Consider the following 7,198-nt stretch of genomic DNA (forward strand, 5'->3'; position numbering starts at 1 on the left):
TTGGTATCAGGTCTGTAGGACTCCAGTAGTTTCAGTACTAGAAATGATTGATTTTTCTTTATTTTAAAAGTAGATTTATTGTATTGTTTAGATACAGTAAATGGCATATATTTAAAATGCAACATTTGATAGGTTTTGACATGCACACACCACAATAGTTATGGAATGATCATCTCTCTTCATTATCCCAAATGACAATGTCCTCTTGCCCCTGCCTCTCTCCATAGGGAACTACCGATCTGCATCTGTCATGTTTTTTTATCTTTAAGAAATTTTTATAACTATACACCAGTGATCCCACCACCACAGTAAGGATATGAATGTCTCCATTCTATGTAATAATCACTCGAGTTTTATGTTTCTCGGTCTGTCGGGTTTGATCATCTTTTACTCAGGATAATTATTTTCAGATTTATTTATGTTATTACATCTGTCAATAACTTGTTTTTTTTATTGCTGAGTATTAATTTATTATATGTGACCATATCTCAGTGTTTATCCATTCATCCTATTGGGTTGTTTCCATTTTTTTGTTATTACACATAAAGTTTCTATGAGCATTTGTGTACAAGTCTTTGTATGGACATATGCTTTAATCTCTTTTAACTTTTTTAATTGATATATCGATCTCATATAGCAGAGGTCCTCAAACTTTTTAAACAGGGGCCCATTTCACTGTCCCTCAGACCTGTTGGTGGGCCAGGCTATAGTTTCAAAAAAAACTATGAACAAATTCCTATGTACACTGCACCTGTCTTATTTTGAAGTAAAAAAACAAATGGGGCAAAAATACCCTGCGGGCCGGATAAATGTCCTCGGCGGGCCGCAGTTTGAGGAGACCTGCCATATAGTTTACCTTTTTAAAGTGTACAATTCAGTGACTTTTAGTATATTCTCAAGATTATGCATCCTCACCACTATCTCCAGAGCATTTCATCACCCGAGAAAGAAACTCCAGACCCATTAGCAACCCTTCTCTCTCTCTCTCTCTCTCTCTCTCTCTCTTCCCAGCCCTAGGCAAACCACTGATCAACCTACTTCTGTGGATTTGATGGATTTGTCTCTTTTGGATGTTTTCTATAAATGGAAACGCACAATATGTGGCCTTTTGTGGCTTAACCTTTGTCATTTAGCTCATTTCCAGGGTTTATCCATGTTGTAGCATATATCAGTATTTCACTCCTTTATTGCTAAATAACATTCCATCTTATGTATATACCACGTTTTGTTAATCTATTCATCTGTTGATGGGTTATTTCCACTTTTTGGCTTTTGTGAGTAATGCTGTTATCAATATTGTGCAAATATGTGTTTGAAATCTTGTTTTCAGTCCTTTGGGTATGAAATTCTGGGTAATATGGAAATTCTACCCATATGTCAGTTTGTTGTACTGTGATGGCTTGCATGTCACTATGATGCTGGCAGCTTTACTGCCAGTATTTTGTACATGAGCAGAATCACATTACTTGTGATGGACAGATTTCAGTAGCACTTCCAGACTAAGACAGACTAGGAAGCAAGCCTGGTGACTGACTTCAGGCCTTGTCATCAATCAATGAAAAATCTATTGGGTAACAACAGAATATTATACAATGTAGTGCTGGAAGTTGAGCTTCCCAGGTTGAAGGAGGCAAACATAACAATGACCATAAAGATGGCATAAGACCAGGCGATTTTCTTCTTTATAAGGTTGCCATGAGTTGGAATTGACTTGATGATAACCAATAACAACAACAATAGTAAATTTGTTTAACTTTTTGAGGAACCACCAAGTCATTTTCCACAGTGTCTACACCATTTTACAGTCTCACTTGCAATTATGAGAATTGCGGTAAGTTTTGTGCATTCTCCCCAGCATTTGTTATTTTCTCTTTCTTGTCTTTTGTGTTTAATGACTTTTGTTTAGTAACCTTGCAATTTTGGTTTGCATTTCCCCAATGGCACATCATGCTGGATATCTCTTCATATACTTAATTGCCCATTTAAAAAATTTATTTGGAGAAATGTCTATTCAAGTCCTTTGTGCATTTATTGATTGGGTTAACTTTTTGTTGCTGGATTGTAGGAGTTTTTTTTTTCATATATTCTGTATACTTATCCTTAATAGAGAATTTCCAACTATTTTCTCTCATTCTGTAGGTTATCTCTTTACTTTTTGATGATGGTCTTTGCTATACTATGTTTTCGTTTTTATGAAACAACTCTTTGTTGGGTTTGGATATCAGGATAATAATACTGGCTTCTTCTAATGAGCTGTAAAGTATTTGCCCTTAATATTATTATTATTATTTTTGCCCTTATTATTTTTGAAGCAGACCCTAAACTTCATTTAATCTGTAAATATGTCAACATATATCTTTAAAAGAAATGTCCCCATTGGTACATAGCTATATTAGCATTTTCATGCTGCGTTATCTTCAAATATCCAGTTACTTAAGCCATTTCAAACAGGGAAGTATGAGATGATTTCAATTTTTACAATTTTAATCTAGTAACTTCAAGGAGAATTGGATTAGCTGGAGGGAGTGGGGGAATTGATTGAAATAGGTTGAATTGAATGAGCAGAAGACTATTGGAGAAGTCCAGGTAGTGATGGAGATTTGAATTAGGTTGGTGGCAAGAGAGATGAACAGAAAGGGGATGTGTTTAGGGTGTTCAAGAATTAATATAAAGGCGAATTTCTCAGAGCCAGCGCTGTGGTTGCCGCACTGCTGTGAACTTCTTCGCGATGTTTCCCTTGGCCAAAAACGAACTAAGTCGTTTTCAAATGCGAAGCATTCAGCAAGCAATGGCAAGGCATAGCCACCAGAAACGGGCACCTGATTTCCATGACAAATAGGTAATGCTATTTTAGCCAGTGGAGCTACTTTCTGTATTGCTGTATGGGCATATACAGCAACACAAATTGGAATCCAGTGGAATCTGCCCCCTGTTGGCAGAGTCGCCCCAAAGGAATGGAGAGATTGGAAATCAAATCAATCTGGAAACCTAAGAGGAAAGCGAATTTTGGGAATGATGAGGGCAACAAATGTATAGGTGTGCTTTACACAATTGATCTATGTATTGTGATGAGTTGTATGAGTCCCAATAAAATGATTTAAAAAAAATAAGGGAAGTGAACTCAAAAAAAAAGAAAAAATCAGCTGGTGGTGTAATGCGGAATTGTTTCAAAATCAACTTTTAAATTGATTACAGTAAAAGCACCATATATGGCATTATTGAAGAAATAAAATGCATTTGAAATTTAAAAAATAATTAATATAAAAGCAATACTCTAAAATTATAGAAACCTTTATTAAACAAACACATCAAAATGTGAAGCTGTTGTTTCTCAAAATATCCTGCATCTACAGTTTATACTTCCTCTGAATGTGTTGATTCTCTCTGACCTTTCCCTGAAGAATTCTGCCCTCTCTGATTAGCACCACATCAAAATAGCATATTGGTATCTTCAAGGGAGTCAAATCATGAACCTTTTCTTTTTCAGTGTCTCTTTTACATGTGATTAGAGTTTGGGGAACAAGAAAGTCTGAAGGGGGATGAACAGGCTGTTCGGTGCATGGGCTAAGGGTTCCCAGTGACACTCTAAAGGGCAGTCCTTGCTACTCATGAAAAAAGAATAGGTGAATTGGTGTAACCTTGCTGGCCTTTTTCTCCCCAGTGCAGGTTCCAGCTTTCTTAATGTCTTCATAATAAGCCCATGTTTGAGAAAATTAATCAAGGCTACCTTTCTGAAATCTCAAAAAAGCCTCTCCTGCCCCCAGAGTTGACTCTCAGCCTTAAATTGAACTGACCTAGCAGATCCCTTTGAGGCCACTGATGGGACATTTTGTTTTGAGGCAAAACAAAAGTTAGCAAGACCAAGACACAGCATGACTGAGAGAACTGTGTGCAGCCCTTCACTGATTGCAGGGACATTTTAAACAAGCTTTGTTTGGAATAACCCTGTCCTTGCAGGAACGAGAACCTGAGTAGCAATACTTTTTGACTCCCTTGTGTTTCGGAGGTACAGCTAATAGGATTTGTTGATGGGTTAGTGTAATGGTTACTTGTTGGGCTGCTGACTGCGAGTTCAGGAGTTCCAAAACACCAACTGCTGTTCAGGAGAACGTTTTCTACTCCCTTCGTCTCGGAAATTCACAGGGACAGTTCTTCCCTGTCCTACATATAGGGTTGCTATGTGTCAGAATCCTCTTGATGGCAGTGAGCTTGGGTTTCCTTCTCTTTTTTTTTAAGATAAAGGAATCAAGAAGACAAGGAATGAGGTTTTCCTTCCTTCTGGAAACTCAGCTTTTGTGACACAGTTAAGAGAAGTTCTTGTTCTTCTTCTGCCTTCCTGATACACCCCTCTCAGTCTCTGCCTTGTCCTCTGACCTTGTTTTTTTTTGCATTGGACAGTCATCTATTCTCACATCTTTAACTTCAAGTAATAACCCCCAAGCCTCCCTATTACTGAGTTCTAGTTCCAGACTTTCTACTGGACCAACATCTAACATCTTGTGTGCACCTCTGACTTTACTTGGACTATGTTTTCAGGAAGCAGTGATTTGATAGCATATTGTGCTCTTGCATGGGAGATGTCTTTACAGCCTTGTAGATTTCATACTTTGGAACTTTCGCTAGTGGAGTGCATTTCTAAGTAAAATGCTTAGCATACCTGGGCAGAATTTTGTCCACCAGAGCCTTGGCTTCTTCATAGAATAAAATGAGAAGAGAAAAAAAAAAAGAAAATGAGAAAGTTAAGCTTATCTTTTCCACTTCTGCCCACCAACTTGCTGCTCTTCATCCTGACTCACATATTCTACTCACTTTACTCAGCATGTTCAGGACTAGTATAGGTCTGCTAACATGCTAGACACGGGTGTCACTGTTCTCCCAGTCACCCAGATGTAAAACCTTAGTTTGTTTTTTTTTAAACCTTTGTTTTTACCGGCTCTATCCTGAACTTCCTATTTCTTTCCTTGCCAAGACCCTTTCAGTTTCTCCTCCGTATCTCTCTCTCACTACTCTAGTTCAGATCTTTTGCCCTGTTTTCCTACTTCAGCCTCCCTCACCAGCTCCATTCTGTTCCACTCTGTGTAGATGAGATGTATAGCTTCTTCCATATTTTATCACTTATAATATCAATGTGTGGCTTCTGCTCTTACTGACTAAAGTACAGACTGGCCCTTGTATTCAAGAGTCTGTGGTCTGTCCCCAACTTGCCTTTCCACCTTTGTTCCCACTGCTTTGGCCATATATGTCTCATTATTTTCTGCTTCTCTGCTTCTGTTCACACTATCCCTCTTTGACTTAATACCCCTTGTCTCTGTATGTCCAGATCCTTCCCATTTGCAGGACCCTTTTCTGTGATGCCTTTTGTGAGTCCTTAACTAGAAGTACATTACTTAGGGTGCTTAAATAATAGATTAATTACTTTTCATTTTATCTTTATATATTTTATTCGTCTTCCTGTATGACTACTCTCCTGAAGCATAAACTGTTTCTTGTATTTCGGTTTCTTCTACCAATGTTATGACCTTTGCACTTAGTATTTACTCAGTAAATATTTGTTAGTAAGATGATCTCTCAGTGTGTCCTAGAGGCAGAGAATTAGTTTGAATGATCTCTAGAGGTATTAATCAACTCATGATGTATTTTCTTAGATTTTGTAGTGTCCTTAGAAAAATGTATCTGCTCGTCTCATAAAATTATTGTAGAAAAATTCAGCCATATACAGATGTAGAATGGATAATATAATGAACCCTTGCATGCCCATCACTTAACTTCCTCCCTTTAACAATTAACTCATTGTCAGTCTCTTTTTTCTTTTTCAATCTTTTATTGAGGACTCATACAGTTTTTATCACAATCCATACATCCATTGTGTCAAGCACATTAGTACATATGTTGCCATCATCATTTTCAAAACATTTTCTTTCTACTTGAGCCCTTGATATCAGCTCCTCATTTTTCCCCCTCCCATCCCCCATGTCCCCTTGCCTGTATTTAGACCTCTATAAATGTCCTTTGCCACCTGGTTCTTTCTCCTAGTTCTTATACTTTTCTTTTGTCCCACTATCATGTTTGGTCTTTATTCGTGTTTTAGTAATTCCTCTCGGCTACATTGCCCTCCATCAAGCCCCACCAGGCATCCTACACTCTCTTCACCATCGATTTAAGATCACTTGCTCATTGTCAGCCCTGCTTCATCTGTACGACCATTCATTCCTTCACCCACATTGGAATCTTTTAAAACAAATCCCGGACATTTTAATTGTGTTTGATTTTAGTATGTATCTATAAAAGATTAATACGCTTTTAAAAATAAAACTTGGGCCAGGGCATGGTACCCCATCAGATTGGACTAGAAAATACTCCTAAAGGTCAACAAACAGACCTTGAACTATTTACAGGTTTTTCTTTTTTTTGTCATTGGGATTTTTTGGTGTGTTGTTTTGTTTTCTTTTGTTGCTTTGTTTTGCCCTGCCTTGTTTTTTGTGTGCATATTATTATCTCTGCAGGTCTATCTAGATAAGATAGGTGGGATAAACCATCTGGAGGAGAAAACAATGGAACCCATGTCCTGGGGGACATGGGAGAGGGGGGGGCAGGGGAGGGGCGGAAGGAAGTGGGTGCCAACAAACCCAGGGACAAGGCAACAACAAGTGATTCAAAATCGATGGCAAGGGAGGGTGTAGGAGGCCTGGTAGTGCTTGATCAAGGGCAATGTAACAGAGGAATTACTGAAACCCAAACGAAGGCTGACCATGATAGTGGGACAAGAGGAAAGTAAAGGAAATAGAGGAAGCAACTAAGAGGCAAAGGGCATTTATAGAGGTCTAAATACAGGCATGTACATATGTAAATATATTTATATATGACATGGGGAAATAGAGCTATGTGCATATATTTATAGGTTTAGTATTAAGGTAGCAGATGGACATTGGATCTCTACTCAAGTGCAAGAAGACTTTGTTCTATTAACCTGGGATTCCTTGATGCTCACCTTCCCGACATGAGCTGAAGACTAAGTGGGTGCATAAACAAATGTGGTGAAGAAAGCTGATGGTGTCCAGCCATCAAAAGAGATAGTGTCTGGGATTTTAAAGGCTTGAAGGGTAAATAAGCAGCCATCTAGCTCAGAAGCAACAAAGCCCACATGGAAGAAGCACATCAGCCTGTGTGATCACGAGGTGTCGAAGGGATCAGGTATTAG

The 7,198-nt window shown here is 38.2% G+C and overlaps 1 pseudogene; it reads left to right on the forward strand.

Moving 5' to 3' along the window:
• The first annotated feature begins 2,714 nt into the window (after positions 1-2,714).
• LOC101649288 overlaps positions 2,715-7,198 on the forward strand; it is a 52,268-nt pseudogene continuing 47,784 nt past the window's right edge.

Source organism: Echinops telfairi, unplaced genomic scaffold (assembly GCF_000313985.2).
Source record: "Echinops telfairi isolate 266 unplaced genomic scaffold, ASM31398v2 ScPeMD7_7457;HRSCAF=8495, whole genome shotgun sequence".
Lineage (NCBI taxonomy): Eukaryota > Metazoa > Chordata > Mammalia > Afrosoricida > Tenrecidae > Echinops > Echinops telfairi.